This window comes from Pan paniscus, chromosome 2 (assembly GCF_029289425.2).
Source record: "Pan paniscus chromosome 2, NHGRI_mPanPan1-v2.0_pri, whole genome shotgun sequence".
Classification (NCBI taxonomy): Eukaryota; Metazoa; Chordata; class Mammalia; order Primates; family Hominidae; genus Pan; species Pan paniscus.
Window position 1 is genome coordinate 232207 of NC_085926.1, and position 26069 is coordinate 258275.

Consider the following 26069-nt stretch of genomic DNA (forward strand, 5'->3'; position numbering starts at 1 on the left):
GTTCCTAGTACTGGAGAGCATTGTGACTCTCAGAAAAAGAGGGAAGACAAACATATGAACAGAAAACCTCACCTTTTCTCAAACATCCTCAATGACTGTTACATGAAATTGAGGGCTATCAGGCTCATATCATTTCCAAAGACAATAGGTGATATGCATGTGGAGAACAAATACAAAAGGCATGCATAGAAATCAAAAGTGATTAAAAATAGTCTGAATTCTGGAGACAATAGCATGTGTGGATGGACAGGTGCTACAGATTTAATGCTGACATATCAGAGATGAAATGGCAGCTTTCTTTATTACCAGTAGCTCTCAGCTTTTCAGGCAAATCGTTCTTTGTACTCTATGTTCTTTCTCCTTATGGAGTTCCTTCTTGATGCCTCTTCCTACTTCTTCACATCTTTCTACTCCTTGAGATACCTGCACTCATTGCTTGCACTTCTGTTAGTGATTTTGTTACAGTATTGTGCTGTGTGTTTCCAGGAGTGGAGCCAAAGTGAAGGAAGCCCAGAAATGCCTGTCAAGGGAGACTATGAGATGATAACAGCACTCGTCTTTTTCCGTGTGCTTCTTGCAGTTAACACCCACATCTATCTATCCATCTATTTGTGTATCTCTGTGTCTGTCTGTCTGACTATCGATCTATCCATCACCCATTCATCTACTCATTTATTTTGGCATACAGCTTTTCGATAGAGGCAAACACTGCCTAATGGAATTGATCTACAACAAGACCATAGCTGGGGTGAAAGAACCAGGACTCAGAAGTTAAAACCAAAGTTAATGTTATTGGAATGTATAGTCTTAAAAACAATATGTTTTTTTAAGGACAATTTTAATTCAATTAAGTGTGCAATGAAAACACAGGGGAATGTTTGAAGAATCTTTTATCTTTTACCCAGGTGATGTGCTTTTCGACAGGATTACATTTAGTCTAAGAGTTAGAAAAACGTCACCAACGACACCTTAAAGGCTTACCCCAACCACCAGAAAAATATTTGTACTATTTCCTTCTTAAACTGTGCACAACTTTTTATGTAGATATTAAGTGTTCAAGGGGATCCCTGCACATGGATGAAGTCATGTTTGCATACACTCAGTGTAAATATGTGTACACACACACACACACACACACACACACACAGCAGGGGAAATATTTCTCAAATGACTACACTTAGGTTACTTTCCATCTCTATTTATTTTCTTCTGTGGAATAATGCAGACTAGAACTAACATAAATTGAATGCTCATGAGACCACATATCTTCACATGGTATAGAGTGTGTTATCGCAGCAATTTTATAATGGCTCATTAACCCCTGTGAGAGGCCAGTAATAGGGGATAGCAACGGATTTCTATCAACTCCATGAGGGAGATAAGTAAGGTGGCGTCTTATGTAGATTTCTAAATCCTCTACTTTGAAATCAGCTCAATGGCATATTTTAAACTCAAAATAGAATGTCTTCTGGTTCCTAATGATTGATTTAATGGTGGATTTGACCATATGTGTATCAGATGTAAAAAGTATTGTCCACTAAGTGGAGTAAAAAATGATCTTTTACAGAAGGAAAAAAAACTGATTTAAATCTTTAGATTCTCATGGGATCTCATTAAGGTTATCTTTCTCCAATACATTGTGCAGCCTAATAGTTATCAGCAGCCCTGCGGTGTGCATTGCTGATAGGTTAGTTTACACAGGATTAATTGTGTAATTTTGCAAGCAACCAGCACAGCGAACACTGATTTTTGCATTAGCCTCATGTGTTGCTTCCAAGGGGACTCTGCTTTCTATTTTAAGGTGGTGTTACATTTCACTTCTTATTAATTATAATTTCTGCTAGCATGTTTTATGCCCAATATGATTTATTAAAAATCCTTCCTAATCTTTTTTTCCTAATTGTTATGTCCTTCGGTAACTTCATTAATTTTGAGCACTGAAGTGTAAAAAATGTCAGGAGAAAATGGCATTCACAAAAGGTTCTCTGACCAGCCAGTTTCCCCATGCTCCCGTTGATAAGTTGCCACAAATCTTTTGCTAAAATACAGAAACAAATTCAGTTGCAGCCACTCCAGGTATGCAAAGTGAATAATCAATGCAGGCAACAACCTGACAATACTACATTCCTCGAACCAAAAGAATGCGAATGTTCAAAGAAGTGTTGGCTATGCAGAACTCAGTCCATTTTCCACAATATGTAGCTTAGTATTTTCCAGAAATACTTGTGTATTCAGAAGAATTAGAGGAAGGAAACTTTTGTTTGAATTTTCCACATAATAGCTTAGTTCAATACTCAGCTACTACATTTTATCGACTCTTGGAGGGATTATGAAATGCCTATTGAGGTTTCAGTGGAATCTTTATAGCTGGACTTGATATTCTTTTACATGGTTTTGAAAAAACAAAACAAAACAAAATGTTGACTGTGCACAGTTTAGAACTTAATCTTTAAATTCTTTTTGCCTTGAACTTGAAAATCAATTATCTGTGCCCCACGACCTCTTCCCTCATCTCAGCCTTCATGAGATAAAATTTCTCTCCCTCCGGAGCACATGGTGTCTCAAAGGGGAAGAGTCACATCTCCTTGTCTGTGCAGCTCTTGCTTCGTTTTGTTTAGGGTGGATCTTCTCTCCTTATCCCCATGAGTTTCTATAGTATTATAAAGGCCCAATAAGGTTCTGTACAAACTGGGTACTTAAAATGTGTCCTGAGTGACAAACTGGCCCCCACTGGAAGAACTCTTTTAAACACTATGTTACCAGAGCTTCAAAAAGGGCTTGTTTCTGAAGGATCAAAGGATCTCTTGTATAATAAATTCTGAGCATTCAGTACATAATGAAGAGAAGAAAACATGTCTTTTAAGCTCCTATATGATGCCTGGATTATGTGAAGAGATGAAGGAAGTGGTGACTCTTTCTGGCTTTTGTGTCATTCACATTAAACAGGAATAGATGAAAGCAAAGGCTTAACACTGACAAAATCCCAAGTAGGAAGGCTCTGCATCCACAGCCTGTTCACACATTCATAACAAACCACCAGCTGATGACTTGAAAAAAATATGATTTTCTTTCTAGTGAAAGACTGACTTTGTTTCGTGCCTTTTTTAAACATCTACCTTCAGAAAGTATAAACCTTTTTTTTTTTTGGCAGAGTGATTGGGTTACAATATTGTTACAGAAGGACTAGAATTAGAATCACAATACTTGGGTGCCACACTTGACCTTTGTCACTTGTTATGTATGACACTAAGGAAGTAATTTAGTCTGTAAATTAATTTTATTTTTCATCATTTATAAATAAACCTAGAAAAATGAACATGAATAGTTGTTTCAAGGGTTTAATTTAAAAATCATTTTTATATTGTGGTAAAATGTAGACTCATATTCTTATAGGTAGATTGCAATAAAACTCTACTAAGCAATTACAATAGATTTTATTTCTCTAAATTAAGGCTGAACAATCTCTTTTTTCAGTTCCACTTTGTCTGAGTAGTTTGAATGGCCCAGATCAGAGATGATTTTTGAGACTGTTGTTATTTTGTTCGATAGATTGTGCTCATGAAGGCACATGCATATTTATGGAGAAAGAATCCTTAGCTTTCCCCAGATGCTCACATGTGTTTGTGATCCTAATGGGGTTAAGAACCCTTAACCTGATAATCTCAACCAATTTTCCTTTCACATTTAGTGGGAGTCCTACTATTTTAGTATTAAGTACCAGAAGGGTGAATTTTATATGTCGCTTTATATTTACTATCGGTTTTGTCTAACAGGAATTTTGTGCAGTAAAATATCTACCTTTCAAATTCCCTGGGAGAAGAAAGACAATGCATGCTGGAGATATGAACTTTTCCACAATACTTATAAAAAATAAAAATAATTACCTTAGTGATTTCCCATAATTAAGGCAGATTTTTTTCCTTCCTCCTTCCTCTCCTCTCTTTTTTACGTTAACACCACCACCCTCATCATTACCACTGCCACTTTTCTCTCTTCCCACTTGAACTGAGTAGATAATTGTGTATGTACAATTTCCTAGAGAACTGAAGCAGGCTTAGCCCATAGTTGAACTAAGTTTCCAAGTTTGCAAAGTAAGACTGGATTAACTATATTTTCTGCTAAGTGTTGGTTTTAATAAAAAAAGAAGTCTATATTCATTGAAATTTTCAGCTGGGAGTACATGTTTTAAAACCTTATTTCTTCCTTTTTTTTTTTTTTTTTGAGACGGAGTCTCATTCTGTCACCCAGGCTGGAGTGCGGTGGCAAAATCCTGGTTCATTGCAACTTCTGCCTCCTGGTTCAAGCAATTCTCCTGCCTCAGCCTCCTGAGTAGCTGGGATTACAGGTGCCTGCCACCATGCCTGGCTAATTTTTGTATTTTTAGTAGAGACGGGGTTTCACCATGTTGGCTAGGCTGGTCTCAAACTCCTGACCTCTGGTGATCCTCCCTCCTTGGCCTCTCAAAGTGCTGGGATTACAGGCATGAACTACCGCACCTGACCTAGACCTTATTTCTTAATCTCTAAATGTGTTTGGTGCGACACTCAACTATGCTTTCAGCTTACCTAGCCCAATATAAATTTTATTTTAATGAATGGTTTCCAACATTTTGACTCTCCTCATGTTAAAAAAATCTCTGGATTTCCTTATATTTGATTTCTGTACTTATCAGTATTTGGCAGGAAGGCAAGTCATGGCAACAACTGATGGCTGACGAGACGTTATGCTTGGAATTCGTATATTCATCTCCTTAACTGAGAAGGTTTTGGTGTCTACCATTACTGACCTCACTGTGAGGAGGCACCGGAGAATCATGATCTCATTCTGTATATTGGCATGTCATTACACATTATTAATTTAGTCTTTTGAGTGACACAACTGTTTTTGTATATCGGTGTGTTTGTGCACTGTCCCTGGAGCTCTTTGTACTGAGTTATTTTTATTTCATTTTCGTTAACAATATTTTGGGAATTGTCATTGAATTTGTACCTTTTCTACCTTGCACTTTACAATAATTAGCATATTATTATAGTAAATTAGAAGTTTAATAATTAAGGTAACATTTAGATCCTGTCAATAACTATAGCCTACTTTATTTTTTTAACGTTTTACTATGCCCCTTTGTAACAGTTTTCGGTTTTTTAAAGAGTCATTAGAGTCATTTATTTATGCTCTGCTGATTAGCTGTTTATTTTCACAGTTTTACAAGTTAGATGTTCGTACTTAGATTTTTTTACAGATCGAAGTTTCTATTTGCTCATGAGTAGCTATAAAATAATAATTATCATTAGGTTAGATATTTTCTGTGTTACAGTTTGCCATTTATATATTCTCATTGCCACCCTGTGAGTGAAATGAATCAGAAGTTGTTAGCTCCAGTTAAAAAAAAAATGAAGAAAGAGACCTTCAGAGAGGTTGGCTAAATGGCTCGCTAGCAAGTGCCTGAGACGGTGCTGTTCTGTTCATTTAACTTTACATTTTAGTCTAGAATTTTCTCTGTTACTCCACTTCCTTTTCTACTCAAAGACCTTTTTATAAAAGAAACCAGGGAGCACTTAAAATTTGTTCTCTAAGTTTAGGGCTGGACTCAAACCATTTCTGGCAAAATCAATTTGGTCCTTTCTTTCCTCCTTTTTTTTTTCTTTCTCTCATAATGAATCAAGACATCCAGCATCCTTGAAACCTTAAAGGTATCTGAGGATACAAAGATACCAAACTGGAGTTATCTTCCTGACACATAAATCTGATCTTGTCATTTCCTACTACAAATCCACGACGGTCTTTTACAAGATAAAGTTTAATTATCTGAGCATGACACCTAGGGCTCTTCACATTCTGTGCGATCCAACTTTTCAGCCTCATCTCTTTTTATTATCTATTGCTTGCCCTTATACACCTCATCTTCAGCCTCCCAAATTTCATATATCTTCTTGACTGTGCCCTGCTCTTTTAGGTTTCTGAGTTGCCTCTCTTGCTTTTCTATACCAGCCCCCAACCCCAACAGGAATGCCATTCTTTCATTTGTAGCTTGCTAAACTGGGCTACTTACCTAACCAAATAGCTATGTGGCTTTGGAGAAAATACTGTTTTTATTTCTTAGCATGTTTATTTTGATGTGAAAAAATGTAACGCATGATCATTAAAAATATATCTATTACATTAAGTCATCTTCAATCTCTGCTTACCACTTTCTTCCCATAAACAATGGTAGCAATTTGATGTTTTTCTTTCCAATGTTATTTCTCATGTAGACATTGATACATAGTATTTTTCATATGAGCAAAATTAAGCTCACATTCTATAAAAAATTTTGTAGTGCTTTATTTCACCTAATATTATACAAAGTCTCAGCATTCAATATTCTTTAAAAACACAACTTTTTAAAATTATAAACTTTTCTAATACATAACTATATTCTACATATTTAATTATTTCTCTATTATTGGGCACTTAGGTTGTTACCCAAATTTTATTGTTATAAATTACACTCAGTTAAGATTTTTCCATTGGTATTTGGTGATATATTAATATGTTTAATCCAAACTTAGTTAGATTTCTAGATCTGTGCATACTGGCCAAATGAACATAAAAATCTATGTTAGAATATTTAAAGAAGTCAAAATGCTCATAAGGTTATGTAGAGATAAATAGCATATGATTTTTACATATGTAATGTATTCATACACATATCTGTATGTGTGTATATGAGTGTAGCTATAGCACTGGGTGAATATTAATATATCAATTGAGGAAGGAAATACACTAAAATATTATTTTACAGATGTCCATTTTATTATGTATGTGTGTGTGTATATATATATGTATATATGTATGTATGTATACATATGTATTTGTATTTTACCAAATATCTAGAGTGAGAATTTGTTAGTTTTATAATAAAACAAAACTCCCACAATTATCCACCTTAACCAATTTCTGTCTCCTACAAATCCTTTCCAACCTGACTTCATGGGTAGAAAGCGAGTTTCTGCTGGTGAAAGAGTGAAACTACTTGAAAATTATTTATTGTCTCCCAAGGTTCACTGCAGCATGAGACGTTACGTAGTTATCAAGACTAAAATACAAAGACAGCCCTGAAAATAGCTGGGGAGTGTGAAAATTAGTGATATTTAAAGGAAAACAGAAAGTTTAGCTCTTGGTTTGCTTTGGGAGAGGACGGGATTCTGAGGCCCCCATGCTGGTGATGCACGGATCTTGGAGGGTGGTCAGAGGTTGAAAGCCACTTGAGCAAATACTCAGTCCAAAGCAGCAGGTGCAATGGCTCAAGCGGGAAACAGAGTAATATCCTGAGATTGGCTGTGTTTAGACAAGTTCCTATTTTGGGGACACAGGGCTCCCCATTCATGGGTGTGCCTTGAGTGCAGTGCCAGACACAGAATAGTCAAGTAATATGTTCTTGGATGAATAAACAAAGACCCTTTGTACAATGCTCTGGGACAGAAATGCTTCATAATAGTGATGTTAACATCTTTTCACACCTAAATAAGCCTAAAAGGCTTCCAGGCAGTTTTCATATGTATTTCAGTGTGACTTAATGATTTATAATTCTGCTTTCTAAACATTATTAAAAATATTTGTGTCACTAATCTTGCGGCCATAAAGAACAACAATTTGCTTTAAAAGTGTACTGATGCTGCGATAACACCTATGGCAATATTTAAGGTTATCAAAATTATAAAGCTCCATCCTGGAGAAATGGTCATGTGACATTAGGCAATATGTAACTTCTTTATGCCTTAGTTTGGTCATTGTTAAATGAGGACATTAAAAAAAAAAAGCAAAACAGTATCTACCTCATGGGTTGTAAGGATAAAATGAGTTAATAAAATGTAAAGCACTTAAGAGAGTGCCTGGCCTATAGTTAGCCCTGTATAAATGTATCCCATTATCATTACCAAAGAAGCTTGACATTGGTATTAACTTGCCCACAATTAACTGGTGTGATCAGGCATTAGTTCAAGGTGGTATCTGAGGTTACTATCAGATACATTTTGGACTATATAGGAAAACATAGTGCTTCTCTATAAATTGTTTGCAGAATTACTACCACAAATTTTAATGGCCTTCTAATTCCAGGGGAGGCCATCTCTATTTGCATTAGAGAGTAATATAAAGTCAGAACTGGGTCCTATTTGAGATCTAAAAGATTATCTATTTGATTTATTCTTAACTTAAAACATTGACATTTTTGCTTATTGCTTTCAAGACTGTTTCAAACATGATTTCTTTTGGTATACTACCTTTGACAGTAGTGAGAAAACAAGAGATGCCTCTGCCGTCATACTCCAAGGTGGGAAACAGAGGACTAGCACCTCCAGAAGAGGGCCTCTGGCTTCTGGGAGGTGGGGCTTTTAAGTTTCATGATTTGGTATTGGTGCTGGGATCTGAGTTTTGAGGTTTGACTATGCAACATGCTTGAAACATGGCCTCAAGGATTGTTTGGCTGCCTCAGCATTCATGGTGGGAAGACCAGCATCTGAATGATAAGAGATTTGGACCTTGTGTGGCAGCATTTGGCCTCAGGCCCTGCTCCGCCTGCTTGATATTCTACTATGATGAATTGGCTATAGCTGGTTTCCCAGGAGCTTTGTCATGTCCACATCCTACTGCAGAAAAAAAACAGGAGTTAACTAACTTTCCCAAAGTGACACAGCTAGTATGTGGCAGAGCTTATTCATTCACTCAAGAAAATATTTAGTGATGACCTGTTTTGTGCTACATGCTGGAGCTGGATGAAAACCCCAAAGTGTCTGAGTGTTATTGATATCATCAGTCAGCCCCAGGTCCTTCTAGGTCAGCCTTCTATAGGGAAGGGAAGTGTTCTTGAGAATGTGTCTTGGTTCTCCATGATGTTCTTGGACAGTAGCGATGAAATGCGTATCCTCATTTCTATGAATAAACTATGCCTGCACTGGCCAAAAATGTGTCTCTCCTTTTTTGGAAGCTATTTATTTCTTTAACATATATGATCCATTATAGTAATATAATTCTATTGTGTATGATTTGCCCTCAATTTATTTCTGGAGGATCTCCTGTCTTCCAAGTTGTAACAGGCCAAGTTTATAGAAAACATTATAGTCACATTTTCTGTGTCCCTTAAAATTTTATTTCAGTCTATCTGTTCTGTGTATTCATCTTTCCACACTAAAGATTTCTAATGTTTCTAATCTTCCTCTGTGTGAATCCCATGGCCCCAGCCTCTTAAATAATGTAGTGCCTTTCTCTGTACCTCCTTCAGTCCCATTATTAGGGAGTTTTTAAAAAATAATCATAGACTTTTAGGGCAAAAAAAAAAAACCTTGTAAATAGCATTTAGTTAAAATTCTCATGTCGTGGATAAGGATTCTGAGGCCCCAGTTAGTTAGGAAACACGTCATTAATAGGGAGTGTTACTGACATAGCAAGGAATCAAACTCGTTAGGACCTCTGACTTGCCTTGGAATGTTCTTTGCTGATATCTCTCTATTACGCTGTTGGCTTCTAATATGGTTTGGCTCTGTGTTCTCACCTAAATCTTATCTCAAATTGTAATGCCCATGTGTTGTGGGAAGGACCTGGTGGGAGGTGATTGGATTATGGGGGTGGTTTCCCCCATGCTGTTCTCATGATAGTGAGTGAGGTCTCACAAGATCTGATGGTTTAAAAGTGTGTGGAAGTTCCCCACTCACTCTGTCTCTCTGCTGCCACCATACAAGACGTGCCTTGCTTCCCCTTCACCTTCCGCCATGACTGTAAGTCTCCTGAGGCTTCCCAAGCCATGCAGAACTGTGAGTCAATTAAACCTCTTTTCTTTATAAATTACCCAGTCGCAGGAAGTTCTTTGTAGCACTGTGAAAACAGGCTAAAATACAGCCTCCTTTAGACAGTTGAATATAACTTAAAAATAGTAAAAGACTGAGGTATAACCAGTATGGAGTCCTTTTCTCAAAGTATTTTAGACGAGTGATGCAATAAGAAAGAGGGTCTACCGTAGATAAAGGAACAGGCCTTGAGGTTACACACATTAGGTTCGTATCTTGGTGCTGACATTTATTGTCATTGTAACTTTGTAAATCATACCTAACTTATTTGAATTCGTTTAATCTTCTGTAAAATTAAAGTTAGTGGTACCCACATTAAAGGTACTTGCATTACGTGAGATTATACTAAATTATTAAATATGACATCTGACATATAATCTGTCTTCAACTGATATTAGAAAAAAATCACATATGATGTTTAGTGGAGAGTCAATATCTGTGATTTAGTAAAGAAATGGTAAAACTCGTGATCAGAAATAGGGGCTATTTCTATTTAGAATGCTCTTTCATAAGTATTCTTAGAAAAAGTTGAACATCTTCACATTGACTATATAAGGTTTTGCTGATAAATAATTCCCAAAAGCCAACATTAACAACATATCGTATTTTTTCTAGTTCTTACTTTATTGTACATCATTTTATGTTAGACATATTGAAGAATTTCTGTCTGTGTGTTCATTTTTGCAGTACTAGTAGCTTATAACCTAGGGAATATTATGTGCCTCATGTATCATTTTCCTTTTTAAAAGATACAGTCATTCAAATTTGTATTGAGTATTTTGGCACACATTTTGAGGGTCTGGGCCTCCATGATCTGAATCAAGAACTGATTCCTGTCAGGTAAATGTTAGCTGATGACCAAAAAAGAGGTGTTTTCAATCCCAGTTTCTTAAGAATATTGACCTAAATATTGACTAAAAGCTGAGGTGCTCACAGCCTTTTCTAGCAATTTAAAAAATCACTCAAAATCTCCAGTGTTTAAAGATCAATTGAGATCAGATACATTTTTAAAGGAAAAAAAATAAAAAAAAATAGCCAGTTTTGATCTCAAATGCATACACACCTATGTAGAATAGGCATTTTTTGTCAACATATGTGTATTAAGCAACCAATATTTGGCAATCTGACAGCCATTGTGCTTGAGTACTAGTAAGGCAAAAATTAATAAGATCATTTTTCCCCGACCTGGACTTAAGGAACTCAAAATCTTGCATAAAACATTGTAAAGAAACCCTTTTCTGGCCAGGTACAGTGGCTCACGCCTATAATCCCAACACTTTGGGAGGCCGAGGTGGGTGGATCACCTGAGGTCAGGAGTTCGAGACCAGCCTAGCTAACATGGTGAAACCCCGTCTCTACTAAAAATACCAAAAAAAAAAAAAAAAAATTAGCTGGATGTGGTGGCGGGTGTCTGTAATCCCAGCTACTCAGGAGGCTGAGGCAGGAGAATTGCTTGAACCCAGGAAGCAGAGGTTGCAGTGAGCCAAAATCGCGCCATTGCACTCCAGCCTGGGTGACAAGAGCAAGACTTCTAAAACAACAAACAAACAAAACAAAACAAAAAACCTTTTTTTTTTGTCTTGTGAGAATAATGCATGTAGCTGCTCACACATGTGGCTTATATAGCAGCTGTCAAGGTTCATATGCTACCACGTGGGGTACTGTGTGATTTCCTCCTGATGGCTGAGTTGAGTGGGGACTTTCAAGTAGGGGGAACCCGGAGACTGATCTCAAGTGTCCCTCCCGGCTTCATTGGACATCATCAATCAGGACAGTGATGTGGCTGCTGCTACCGCAGCTGCCCCTTGCTTATCACAGAGCACCGGCTAGATCTCAGCCTAGTGCTAAGCAATTTTTGCATGTTAGTACTATTCCTCCAAGCCATTCTGCAAAACAGATACTATTATCCCTTATTTACCAATGAGACAACTGGAGTTCTAAAAGGCTACTTGATTAGCTTACGATCTCACAACAAGTAAGTGCACACTTGCTCCATTTCCAGTCTGTCTGTCTCTTTTTTCTCTGCTGCAGCATCTCTTTTGACAGACACTGTGGTGGTAATGTGCTCCCTCCTGCTCTATGAAGCTATGACATTCATACTTGTGACTGTAAGGTGAAGGAACTATGAATACTACTATTAATTGATATGTGTAGCTTTAATGCATTCATTCATTAATTCATCTAAACAGTATATATATATATATATTTTTAAATTATTTTTTCATAGGCTTTTGGGAAACGGGTGGTATTTGGTTGCATAAGTTCTTTTATGCTGATTTGTGAGATTTTGGTGCACTCATTACCCAAGCAGTATACAATGAACCCAATTTGTAGTCTTTTATCCCTCACCCCCCTCCCACCCTTTCCCCCAAGTCCCCAAAGTCATTCTTATGCCTTTGCATCCTCATAGCTTAGCTCCCACTTAAGAGTGAGAACATAGGATTTTTGGTTTTCCATTCCTCAGTTACTTCACTTAGAATAATAGTCTCCAGTTCCATCCAGGGTGCTGTGAATGCGGTTAATTTCCTCCTTTTATGGCTGAGTAGTATTCCATCATATATATTTATCACAATTTCTTTATCCACTTGTTGATTGATGGGCATTTGGGCTGGTTCCACATTTTTGCGATTGCGAATTGTGCTGCTATAAACATGCATGTGCAAGTACCTTTTTTGTGTAATGATTTCTTTTCCTCTGGGTAGATACCCAGTAGTGGGATTGCTGAATCAAATGGTAGAGCTACTTTTAGTTCTGTAAGGAATCTCCGTACTGTTTTCCATAGTGGTTGTGCTAGTTGACATTCTCACCAGCAGTGTAGAAGTGCTCCCTTTTCATTGCGTCCACAATAACATCTAATATTTTTTAAATTTTTTTCATTATGGCCATTCTTGCAGGAGTCAGGTGGTACAGAGATGTAGTTTTGATTTGCATTTCCCTGATCATTAGTGATGTTGAGCATTTTTTTTTCGTATGTTTGTTGGCCATATGTATATCTTCTTTTGAGAATTGTCTATTCATGTCCTTAGCCCACTTTATGATGGGATTTTTTGTTTTTTTCTTGCTAATTTGTTTGAGTTCCTTGTAGATTCTGGATGTCAGTCCTTTGTTGGATGTATAGATTGTGAAGATTTTCTCCCACTCTGTGGGTTGTCTATTTATTCTGCTGACTGTTCATTTTGCTGAGCAGAAGCTCTTTAATTAAGTCCCACCTATTTATCTTTGTTTTTGTTGCATTTGCTTTTGAATTCTTGGTCATGAAGCCTTTGCCTAAGCCAATGTCTAGAAGAGTTTTTCTGATGTTATCTTCTAGAATTTTTGTAGGTATCGGGTCTTATATTTAAGTCCCTGATCCCTCTTGAGTTGATTTTTGTATAAGGTAGGAGATGAGGATCCAGTTTCATTCTCCTACATGTGGCTTGCCAATTATCCCAGCATCATTTGTTAAATAGGGTGTTCTTTCCCCACTTTATGTTTTTGTTTGCTTTGTAGAAGATCAGTTGGCTGTAAGTATTTGGGTTTACTTCTGGGTTCTCTATTCTGTTCCATTGGTCTATGTGCCTAGTTTTATACAAGTACCATGCTGTTTTGGTGATTATGGCCTTATCCAAAGAGTATATATTATGTTTTATTATGGTGCCAGGCAGTGACATTGGTGCAACTAATATATGCCCTTATGGAACTCAAGATTTCTTATGTTAAATACAGAATAAAGGAAGTAGGAATATTTATAGCTGTTAGGCCTTTAGTTAATTTTGTCTAGATGGAGTTTCAAATTACTTATGATTTGTTGTCAGTTCAGTGTATAAGGAGAAATTTATCTTATAAATAGCTTAGAAAGGAGTCATGTCATAAAATGACATGTCTCAAAATGTCTTGTGAAGCCAACTTTTCTTCCAGCATGGCAAGCAATCACCATTTCTCTTGCTGAGCATCTAATGAAGTCATAGGTTTGCTGTAGAGGGTATGTTGTGTGAAAAGTACTACTTTGAAATATTAGATAACTTCAGAGTCACAACATGCTCATATTCAGAAAACAAGTGACCCTGACTTCCGCTGATCTGCAGCTCTCCTATTACACCAGCCATGAGTAGGTTGTTTGCTGAGTGTACCCTCATAACCCAGTTTTTACTGTATCTTGCTCTTCAGCGAGTGCTGTTTCTCCTTCCAGTATACTTCTCTCTGTTTTTTTTTTTTTTTACTTTGCCTCAAGTCAGTAGAGTTTAATTTAACTAGTTTTTTGTGCATATACTATATTTTCTTTCAGTCATACTTTTTAAATCTTAGTTACAAAGCACACAACCAATAAGGACCCAAATGTAGTTTCACCTTAAATTACTTTCTTTTTAATATTTTCTTTTTAATATTCCTCTCCATTCTTGTTTTACATTTGGTGGGTATATTTATTTGTATCTCTTAAGTAAAAGAAACTAAGGGACTTTGAAAAAAAACAACTTTTCACTAATAACAGAGAATAAGACGTTAGTATCTATGTCAATGGTGGTGAGGGAAAGGGTAAATGCTTTCTAGAGTAAATAAATTCAAAGGATTGTATGTCATGTTAATATAACAAAAACAAAATTAGAAAGACGTTTTCTTAGATTATAGTAGTGTATTGTGTATATACCCTTATCTAATAATGTTTGAGCCTATCCCTCCACTATATGTATATCCTAAATTGTACAGAGACACTAGTATGCTAACATTTATCATAAGAAAAGAGTAAAAGGAGAGAAATGTTTAAAAATGAGATGAAAAACCATAAGTACGTGTGTGTGTGTGTGTATATATATATGTGTATATGTTTCCATATTTCTTGTTTCATTCTAAAGGATGGTCTGTGCATCTCTTTCCAGAGATCATGCACCTACAACATGAAGGAATGAAAGAAAACCTAATAATACAGAGACTGGCTGGGTGCAGTGACTCACGCCTGTAATCCCTGCACTTTGGGAGGCCAAGGGGGGCAGATCATGAGGTCAGGATATTGAGACCGTCCTAGCTAACACGGTGAAACCCAGTCTCTACTAAAAATACAAAAAATTAGCCAGGCGTGGTGGCAGGTACCTGTAGTCCCAGCTACTCGGGAGGCTGAGGCAGGAGAATGGCTTGAACCAGGGAGGCAGAGCTTGCAGTGAGCCGAGATCGCGCCACTGCACTCCAGCCTGGGTAACAGAGTGGGACTCCATCTCAAAATAAATAAATAAATAAATAAAATAAAATAATACAGAGATAATTCTTCATTTACAATAAACACTAAGAACACACGCACACACACACACACACACACACACACACACACAGAGAGAGATTAGATTAGTAGCAAGGAACTTACATACATGATTAATGTGAATGCCTTCTGAACCAAAGCTGAAGGAAGCAGATGAGAGCTCTGTGGGCGTAGGCTGCTGCTGTGAGCATACAAATAAGTTTGATCATAGCTACAGTTTCCATGCCTAATGTCAAACAACTGTCTTGAAAATCCTAAGTGAGAGTGTGGTGGGTAATTCAGCACAAGTACTGATCTCTGTTGTCATGAATGTCCTTGACAGTGGTAAGAAGTGGGGACCCATTGGGAAGAGCCACCTGAGGTGGCTTCATGACATGATGGATTTTGAAGAGATGTCTTAGACAGATCCAATGTTAGAACAATAAAAGTGGTACCATGGCTGTAGGAGATCCTGAATGCATGACATTCTTTATCACTGGGATAAAGAACATTCTAGATTAAGTCATTTAACATTCACCTCAGCAAATGGAATAGCAGGGTCAGCAAATCTCATTTTGAGTCAACAAATGCAAACATTGCATTATTTCTTTTCCCCACTGAGAGACTGTCGTAACACACATAGGATGCTGGACACAGCAACATGGGAGCCAGGTTCTGTACTCTTCTACTTAGGTAAACTTCTATCAGCCCGCAGAAGTCAGTGAGCACAATTATATTAAAACAATGTGTACCATGGACCCATTGGTCAGAAGCCATACTAAATGCAGTTTCATGCATGGTTAGTCATCCATAAACATTTCTGCTTGTAATAATAATGCGGTCAGAAGTAGGCCTTGTGGGGCTGAAATGAGGTTACTAAACAAAAGTATTAAGGACACAGTCTGTGCAGTGTGTCACTTGGTCAACTGGAAAGCAGTGACGACTTTTCTTATACTTGCTAGGGTGGAATTCTTCTCAGTGTATTGGTGTGAGGTTCTCTCCGGAGGCATTGCAATCTGTTTATAACTTCTTGGCAACAGCTTTTGGAATAAGGCCAAAAAGATTGTCAAATAATACACAGAGTGGAAATGAGCTGTTTGAATTTTTCAGCCATCCTTCCTTTTCTTAGGGCCAAAGATGTAGTTTTATAAATCTCCTTAATTAGTAATTTCTACCAGAATGAGTTAGAATTATTACATGGAATTTAGCTCTTCTGAATGATGTTCAGTCATTAAATTATGACAGCTGGTATGCAAAAAAATGTTGACTTATTCCGATCGTTCTGATGCCTAATAGAAAATAGAGTTTTTTAAAAGCATGTTCATGCGATGGCATTCAAAAACAAGCTTAAGCAATCTTTTTGAGATTGGGAGCCAATCCTTGAGACACCTGGGAATGAACAGTAAAAGGATTGGATATACTGGTTGAATCAGTCCCCTCATTTCACATGTTGATGTTTTAAGAGATAGGCGGCTTGGCAAACCATGGTGAGAGATGACCTCTTGAGTTGAAGGCTTATGTTCACTCTGTAGTTCAGAGGTCTGATCTTTCAATGCTTCCTGACGAAGCTCTCCTCGTTTTGGTCTATATCGTTTTATTTTGAAAGATTAGTCACAGCATCAGACAGATGCAAGTAGCTATTGTGCCAGATAGGTCAGGAGAACCGCTATGTAGAAATGCTTACAGTTGTGGTCTGTTGCAAAATACGTGAATTCATGAGAGAAGACACATCGATAATGTTTTCAATGAGAAGTGTAATTACGTGGCTGCTTTTTGCACGCCTGCCCTCTCTCCTCCTTTTGTTCCTTGACAGAAATTCGCAGGACCCCTTTTTTAGCAACAGAGCAATACTATAGCTTAGGTATTTGAGTGGAAATTTTGAGGGGTGTGGGGAGAAAGAAAAATTAAATCCGTTTTTTTAAACAGAAAATGTAAGAATTAATTTAAAAGTGACTCAAATGATAATTGTTTCCAAAATTACAACTTTCTAATCTATCCCTAGGTGATGTAAACTGCAAACCATAATCCTGTCTTAATACTGCAAACAAATCATAGTGGAACTAAGGGGAACTTAATTTACTGGTAAGAGTATTTTCTTTAATCAGTTGTTTTATGCATTTTTGATTGTATTTAATTATTGCAGTACATAGGGCAGGAGTCACAAAAGATAAGGATAAGAAGACGTTGCAGAACTTTTGTCTTAACTGCGGTCTTAGCATAGATATGGACCAGATATATCATATAGTGAAGGTTTTTTTGTTTTTTGAGTTCCATTAAATTGCTGGTTTATTTTTGAAAGAGCAAAACCCTTACCTTAAAGTTATTTTTCTTGTTGGCTGACCTGTTGGCATATTTGAAAGTGGCATATTTATAATATTTATCAAAATGTCATTTTTAATAGAAAAAAATAGTTTCACCACTGAGATTTGAGAAGGTTGACTTCTAAGGAGGCTTGAAGTTTCAGTGAGAAAACCTGTATTTTCAGGGGGTAAACAGAGCTCACCCTTCATAGTCTGAACGACTTACAGCTTCAGTCACTGTTCCTTGAATTTGAATCCATTTAAAATCTGACCTGAATCCTTGATTGGAGTTTTTTCAAATTCTTTGTGCAACACCAAGCTGAATTATAACTAATTTCAAAGAGTTTTGAACAATAAGAAAAGTTCACATTGGAAGGAGGGCCAAACACACAGTGATGTAGTTCTAGGTAAGCTGTTTAGCTATTTTGATGACCCATTTTGTAAATCATAACACTGGAATAATAGTTGTAACTGCCTACAGGTGCAGCCTAAATTAGATTATTACGATAATGAATATTAGCACTGGGTTTGGTCCATACCATTGTGTTTGGTTCAGTAAGTGCCAATAATTAGTATCACGACTAGTTTTTAAAGACAAAATGATTGGAGGAAAAACAAAAACGAGTAATTTTTTTCTCAATGATGAAAGAATGATTTTCTTACTTTCTCAGGAGCACATTATGTCACCAAGAGAATATGCACTCCAGAAGAAATAAGATATTACTTGGTGCATGAAGAATTTTTTTCTATGCATTTGTTGCAAATGGGACCTTAATACAAATATAAAATAATGAAGACCATGTGGAAAGAGATAGAGAATCTTGACTTTATGGGTTACTGTTAGCATACCTGGTTCCTGGTAACCCCCAGCGGCCTTCTAAATGAATGCGGGCCATACCAAGAATAAGTCTATGAAGAAACTCTCTGTGCTTTGAAAAACATTTGATCTCTTCTCTCATCCACTGGAGTGGTTTCGCCCTCCACTATTTTTAGATCTTCACTTGGGAACTTTCTCCAAGAGGGGTTCTCCATACAGACTTTCTAACCACAGGGCATCTGAAAGTCTCTTGTAACATTAAAAATGGTTTGAAGTATATTCTAATATCCTTAGAGAAAACTCTTCCCAAAACCTGATTAATCAATTCCTTTGATGATGATTGTGTGGGATACATTTATTCCATTAAAACACTTTTATGATTTCACTTTAAATGAATTTCTAGTTCATAAGAAACATGGGTAAATCTTCTGAGATAGTAATGAACAAAATACAATACCCAGGGTATTAAATTTTAAAAAAGAGATTATCATACTACTATGAGAAACTGTAATTGTGGTTGTGTCATGATGATGTATTAATAATTATTTCTCTTGACATTATGAAAATGGATGGTAACCTGCAAAACACCCTTCTTGCTCGTAGCCCTGCATTCTTTCCTGTATTTTATTGAATTATGTTTATTTCTTGTGTTCCTCTTGGTGATTGATGAAATCATTATTTAATTCTACAAAATAAGTTCCCTTACTGTCGGTTTTCATTGTGCTAGGGAAATCAGCCATCAGGTTCCAGGAAGGGTTTGTGGAATCGTAGTCATAAAACACCATACCCACACCCACACACAAACACGCATTTACCTAATCTTCATTTTTCTTTTCAGAATCTCTTGTTTGGAAATTTCCTCCCAGAATACCCAACCTCTCAAGAATTTTAAAACGAGGGAGTAAAATCATCTTCAAGCTCTGATTAGATTACAACATATGAATGCTAATTTTGTTTTTACATGTTTCAACACCCAAATTTATCTGAACTTAGGGCACCATAAGCAGTTTAACTGTTAGAAATCTTATGAGATTGAGTTTGTGCCTATCAGATGAATACAGATTTGTATATAACACTTCAGTTATTGCTACACTTATGTATCATTTATCCAAAGGCGATGTTATCCATGCATCTTAACAGAAGGCTTAAGTAGTTGAATGACAGGGACTACATTTTTGCTGCAGAAGATCGTGATAAAACATGTGCTGTGTGGCCACCCTGGGTCATGTGCCGAGACTGCTTGATGGTACCTATCTCTGCACACTGCATCTCATACTGATTTATGCATTTGGATGACTTATTTTATGTCAAAGACATAAAGAGAGTAGAGAAGGGAGAATAGTATTTTCATTTCAGTCTTAATAAAGTTCTATCCTATGAGACGTTAACAGCTGCCTTCTCTTGGTGGTCTGTGAAGTTTTTATAAAGGTATTGATTATTTTCCAATGACACACAAATCTACTGCTAGAGACCATTCAAATGCTTAGTTACACCAGGGCTTGGCTCCTGTACCCTGAGGAGGACACGATTAACCAAATCCTCCTTTTTAAATGTTCTCAGGACAATGAGCTGCACATACTGCACAAATGCAGTTTGCTTGACCAGTCTTGCCTCTGTCTCCTTCTATCTCCGTTTACATGCCTCATGCTCAGTTGAAATTAATTCTCTACACATTGGTCTCATGAACACATCTTTGAGAGCAGAGTTCAAGTTAAATTTTTATTTTCATCATTACCTCTGAGAACACAATCTGGGGCATATTAGACGCTTTGTAAGTGTAGAGGTGGGGAGAAAGAAGAAGAAAGAGAGGAACAGAAGGAGGGAAAGATTTTCCTGATAGATCACTTTTTGGACACTTTCTGTGCTGAGAAGTTCTGACATTGCCTCTCTGGATCCTGTTATCTTGGCAGTCTTGCTAAGAGTTTCCATTTACACTTAAACATGGTTACTGATGAGTCTTAATGTTGCCTTAACTATCAGGTCTCTGATAGCCCCACATAGCCAAGTGGGACCCTGGTCAAGAAGTTCACCTCTGTTAAACAAATATGCATAGATTTTCAACATCTCTTCAGATGCATTCAGAGGTGATGAAAGATTCCACTGGATGCTAGAACATTGTGCATAAATAATCGAAGTTGTATGCTCTTCAGCAATGATGCTACCCCATATCCTTTTTTTTTTCTTTCCCATGATATGAGGATATGAGTGCAGCAGAACTAGCTCCATGCCCTTGTCCCAGAATTAATCATTCCTATCCATATTTGATGTCTATACCTTTTAAATATTTATGGGCTGTTATGTTCCTTTCTTGTTGTTCACCCACTCTGGGGACATTCAGAAGCCTCACATTTCTTCCTTAGCCAAACACCCCATTCCCTTCATCCTCTCTCAGCTGTTCTTTGGATTACCTCCAAATTGCATACATAATTTTGGTATTGAAGTGCCAAAAATGCATTTGTTTCAACTGGAGTTTTATTGAAGTTGCTTTTACTCAAATCACGTACACAAATAAATTTGATTTCCAAGGCATGAAAATTCAGTTAGGTCTCCGAAGGGAAGCTGAGGTATACTTATATTTCATTATAATGCTACAGGTATATTTTAAGTCACTAGGAAAATGACATCTCAAAATCAAAAGATTATAGAAAGAGCACTATATGAATAATTACATTTTAAAGCATAGGTCTGTGATCATTTTGTAGGTTTTTGTTGTTACTGTCAGTCTATTGGTTTTTATTAATAATTTTATTGAGGTATAACTGATACACAAACGACATATTTAATGTGTACAATTTGATGAGTTTGGACATATCCGAGGACTCATGAGACTGTCACTGCAATCAAGGTAATAAATGTATTTATTACTTCCAAAAGTTTCCTCTGTCCCTCTGTTTTTGTTTGTAAGATTTTAATAGGCTCAAGCTCAATATTCATAGCCTTTTTTAAGTTAATTTTTTCTTTCTTTCCAAATTCAGAAGGCAGATTCATTTCATCAAAAGAAAACAGTACCTCAGTTGCTACTGCATTGCAGAGAAAAGAATGACTATAATCACCATTAAATTATTAAAGAATAAAAGATACTGAAACCCAGAAAAACTTGGGTGATCTCTTTCATAAGCAGACACTTTTAATCTTATATTGACATTTAAAAGGACTGTTCAAGTAGCAACATGACAGACTGCACATATAAAATGTCCATGAAAATATGTAGCACAGCTAAACAAATAACTCAGAGCAAAATCCAATGAAAGGAGAAAATTGTGTTCCCTCAAGAAAATGCTATTTTTGCCCTAAGGCAATTCTTGCTGGAGAAAAATACCATGTAAAACATTGACACAAATCACAGACATCTCTTCTAAACGGTGGATTTTATTGGACTGCACACACGTGCAGATATTTGGCAGATATTTGAGGTCTTGGAAAGGAAACAAACCAGCGAAATATATCACTATTATCACCAACACAACTGCAGAGGGCAAAGAGCAGACACATCTCAGAGCCTAGTGATGAAGCAGGGAATTAAAAAGTAAATCAAAGCCTCCGATCAAAGGCAAATTTAGTCTGTGATAATTGACTTGCAGTGGAAGGAAGCCTCATGCACAAAGATCAAAGATTAGTGACTTCACATTTACCACACCATCCCCACCCTAAAGGAGGGAAAAAAATCAGAAAGAAGAAAGGGGAAAAAAGAAGAAACATGTCAAAGCTCGCTAAGAACCCTGTGCAATGTAATCTACCTTTCTTAAGGATAGCATGCATTATTAGAAAAATGAAAATGAATTTTATTATGGCATGTTTGAGTTCTACCTTCGAAAGAGTGAGAAACTGGCACTATTGGCTTAAGTAACTTATTTGCAAACAGGCATTATTAGGCAGTGCCTTTTGCTGCAGTTGCTTCCCTTTATTTGTAGCCCTTCAAATGCATACATTAAGATTCTCTTCACAGTTGCAAACAGCAGGTAAATAATTGTATATTTGAGAGACTATTGCCTATTGAATTTAAGTTGGTCACAGACTTTGGTCCATGGTAACATACTAATGGTTAACTTCCTGTTAACCAGTTATATCAAGCCTTATGTATTTTTTGTTGTTTCAGTACATACTGTGAGTATAGCCAGCTCCCTAACTCCGTATGAATATTATATGGGAAGGAAAAAATCCTGTTTCTCTATTCTTTTAAAATCTGTACTGGGGGACTGTGAATTAAACTAACAAAAGACAGATTAATAGGAAAAAAAAAGCGTACTTTTTTTTTTTTGAGACAGATCTCACTCTGTCACCCAGGTTGGAGTGTATTGGTGCAATCACAGCTCATTGCAGCTTTGATCTCCCAGGCTCAAATGATTCTCTTGCCTTAGCCTCTTGAGCAGCATGGGACTACAGGCATGCATCACCACACCTGGCTAATTTTTTATATTCATAGAGATGGGGTCACACTATGTTGCCCAGGCTGGTCTTGAACTCCTGAGCTCAAGCAATTCTCCTGCCTCAGCCTCCCAAATTGCTGGGATTACAAGCCACAAATTTTATTTGATATTAGTAATTCAATTTTTACATGCAGAGAGGATGTCATAGTAAAGAAGTGAAAACTCAAAAACGCAATTAGACCAGGTTTGTATACCATTTTAACTAAGGGTGATAAATTGTGTAGAAGTGACAAGACAAAGGAAAAGAGATTTAGGCTTCTAGTAGCAGTTAATTGTGAGAAGTTAAGTATATGGGCAAACCTAGTAGAAGATTAGGGTTATTTTTAGTAAGATTTGTCTGTGCAGATCTATCTCAGTACTGAGTTTCTATCTCCAGTGATAGTGGTTGTCCTCCTGGTACAGCAGTGGGAAGGGGGAAGACCCTCACAAGAAGAAGTGTATGTCTTCCTTTTAGGCCTATAGTGGGGAGGCAAAGAGCTCTTTCTGTGTTTGCTGCTTGCTGACTGCCTTCAGCTCAAAGTAAACCTCATGCCAAAGTGGCATATTTTGGGGTGACATATTCTGATCTCTTTCAGTTCCTATTTATTATATTCTCCTGTCATTATGCTTTGTATATTTTATGACATTTTAAACCTGTGCCATGTGTAAAATGACAGTGAAAATGAAGGTAATCCTCTTATGAAATGTCTTTCTAGTTGTCTAATTATAGGGTGCCCTATTAGTTTGTAGGAATTAAGCATTTTCAAAGGCATTTATTCAACGATTGTTTTTGTGTGGCTGTTAAGAGCCACAGGGTTGAAGATACAGTCGCAAAGAGAGACACAGTTCTTATCCTCATGAAGCTTATAATCTTATAAAGGCAGACATGTTATTCAAGTTATAATGCAAACAAATGTAAAATTGCTGCTCTAATAAGCGCTAGAATATGGTGATTTGACCTGTGGTGGTCAGAGAAGGCTTCTCTGAGCAACAAATGCCTGATCAGAGATGAGAAGTAAACTAAACCAGAAAGTAAGACTAGAAGGATCCATTTGATTGGGAACTTTATTAGAATGCTTTCATTTTTCTTGAGATAGATGCGGAATCCATCTGTGCTGGGGAGGTAAAAAATTAGTCCACCTATCAGGCAGAGGACAGACAGTGCTATAGATAATTTACTGAGAAAGGATTTTAGTTCCAGAAAAATATGAGTTCCAGCTTTAACTCAGCAAATTTTCGGTTGAAGGTTTGGACAAACTAGTCAACCTCTCTGCACCTGAGGCTGCTAATCTGTAAAGTGGGCTCATAATCCTTATCTCAGATAATCATCTCAACTACTGTTTGTTATCAGTGTCATCAACATAGTGCTGATTTGCAATGTGATTTTAGGCAAACCATTTTATCTCTTTGAGTTTCAATTTCACACTTCTTTAAAATGGGGGATGTTGGATTAAATGGTTTCAAGATTTCTTTCAGCTCTACATTTCCATGATTTTGCAAGCAAATGTAAAGCTGGAAATTTCTGTCTAGATATCGTGGGAAGCCTATATCCTGGAAAGTTAGAAAAAGTGTTGTTTTTGGAAAGTAGACTTTTTAAAAGAGGCATAATTCCACCCTTTAGCAATTTTACTTATATTTCTTTAATCCACACTTAGAAGTTTCTATTATCTTAGATTAAATTTTATAGCACATATTTCTTCTACTAAAAAGCCTTTAAAGTGTTTCAGTGGGATGTTTAATTTCCCATTATGGTTGGTTTCTCAAATCATTCCTTTTGTAATTGTCACATTTTTACAGTCCTGTTTAAAACAAATTCAGTTTTTCAACTAAAAATATCAAGCTGAGTTGGAAATTGAAATCCAAGGACTGCAAAATCAAATGATAATAAACCAACCATAAGGTTAAACTTTCCAACCACCACACACTTAGAGACCACCAGAAATTTGTGTTACTTGTTTCTTATAAAATATAGAATAATCTTTTGAAGATTCTTGTGGCCAAAGTAAAATTTTATTACATTTCTAAATCTAGAAAAGGGAAAACTATTTTTAACACCTTGTTACTTATTTAAACATAAAAATATTTAGTTTGATTGGAGCCTCTTCGTGACTCTATTCATATTTCACTTAAATTACTATTGCTTTAGCTATACAAAGCCTGCTTTTGATTATATTTATGTTAAACATTTAATCTTTCTTTGTAGAGCCACAGATTTAAGAAAGCATCCAGATATATATACATATTTCTATTTTGGTGTTTTAAAATCTCACTCTTATGTTTTGATTAATAAATATTCTTAAGTGCTTTCATATTTATCTTTATTTTTACCTTAGGAAACACATATTGAATATATTAAATAGGTATACCAGGTGCTATTGTCCTTACGTTATAGGTTAGAAAACTGGGCCATTGATTTATTCAAGTTCGATTGTATATTTATCGAGTGAAAATTATATCTCATATCTCATATCTTCTAACTTCTTATTTCGCATTGCCTTACTGATTTTCCAAGGTAAGGCAGAACCTACCCAATCAAATGAAAGAGTGCTGACATGAATTAAATCTGGTTAAATGTCTGATGGTCTGATTGTCCTCAATGATTATAGCATTCAATGGTATTTTATTTTCATTTACCCTTCCATTTGTTTCTTATAATATTTCCCATTTTGTTAGCCTATGTATAGATATGCTTTTCATTAGTGAATGTCCAATTATCATGCTTTCATTTTGGGTGGAAGACTGATTAGCATGGATTAATTAAGGTAATTAAATACTTATAGTTACTATAATATAACTATATAGAAATCAACATTAGCATGGCCTAATTATCTAGTATTTAGGAACATATGCTTTGGAGAGGTGATTTAAGTGGGCTTGAATTTGACCTTCCATACTTACTAGTAACGTGTGCTTTTACAAGTTACTTAATCTTTATGAGCCTTAATTTCTCATCAGTAAAGAGGAGATAGTAGTCCTTACAGAGTTTATTTTTAATAGACACATTTCTATAATTGTACTATATTTTATACATGGTAAACTCTCAATATTATTATTAACAATACTTTTATTGCCCTAGCCATGGCTGTGATGTATCTCATTATGAACCAATTATGCTCCCTCAGCACCATAGTTATAGAGGATGGGACAGTTAATGCGAGTTAGGTTGTTTAGAGTTCTTCTCTGAGGAGTTATTGAATTGATGCTGAAGTAACAGAGCTGGTATCAGAGAATTATACCAGTACGTAAGCAAGAAAGAAGCAAGAACAAGCAAGAAAGTCTCAGAGGTGTTTGGGTTTCTGGATCCAGGGGTCCCTGTAGCTGGTTCCCTCTCTACCTCTTCTGTAGTTTTTGTATGCAGGCCAATAAAGTTCCATAACTTGTTAGTTTAGTTTAGTTTGATTTGGGTTCCTGTGACCCACTAATGTAATCCAATAATACAACATCTTAAAGACACATTTCTTTGTCTTCAAGTTAACATGTATTACTCACAACAGTATCTTAATACTTATTTATTTATAT

The 26069-nt window shown here is 36.3% G+C and overlaps 1 protein-coding gene across 19 annotated transcripts in view; it reads left to right on the forward strand.

Moving 5' to 3' along the window:
• The window catches only part of CHL1 (cell adhesion molecule L1 like), a 209265-nt gene that overhangs the window by 32368 nt on the left and 150828 nt on the right, over window positions 1-26069 (forward strand). For 9 of the 19 annotated variants that reach the window (XM_008956633.4, XM_063602709.1, XM_034955660.3 and 6 more), the window contains exon 2: window positions 17030-17109. The exons of the other annotated variants lie outside the window; for them this stretch is intronic. The gene's annotated coding sequence lies outside the window, so the exon portion shown is untranslated. The remainder of the gene's footprint in view (window positions 1-17029; window positions 17110-26069) is intronic. 19 annotated transcript variants of the gene reach the window in all.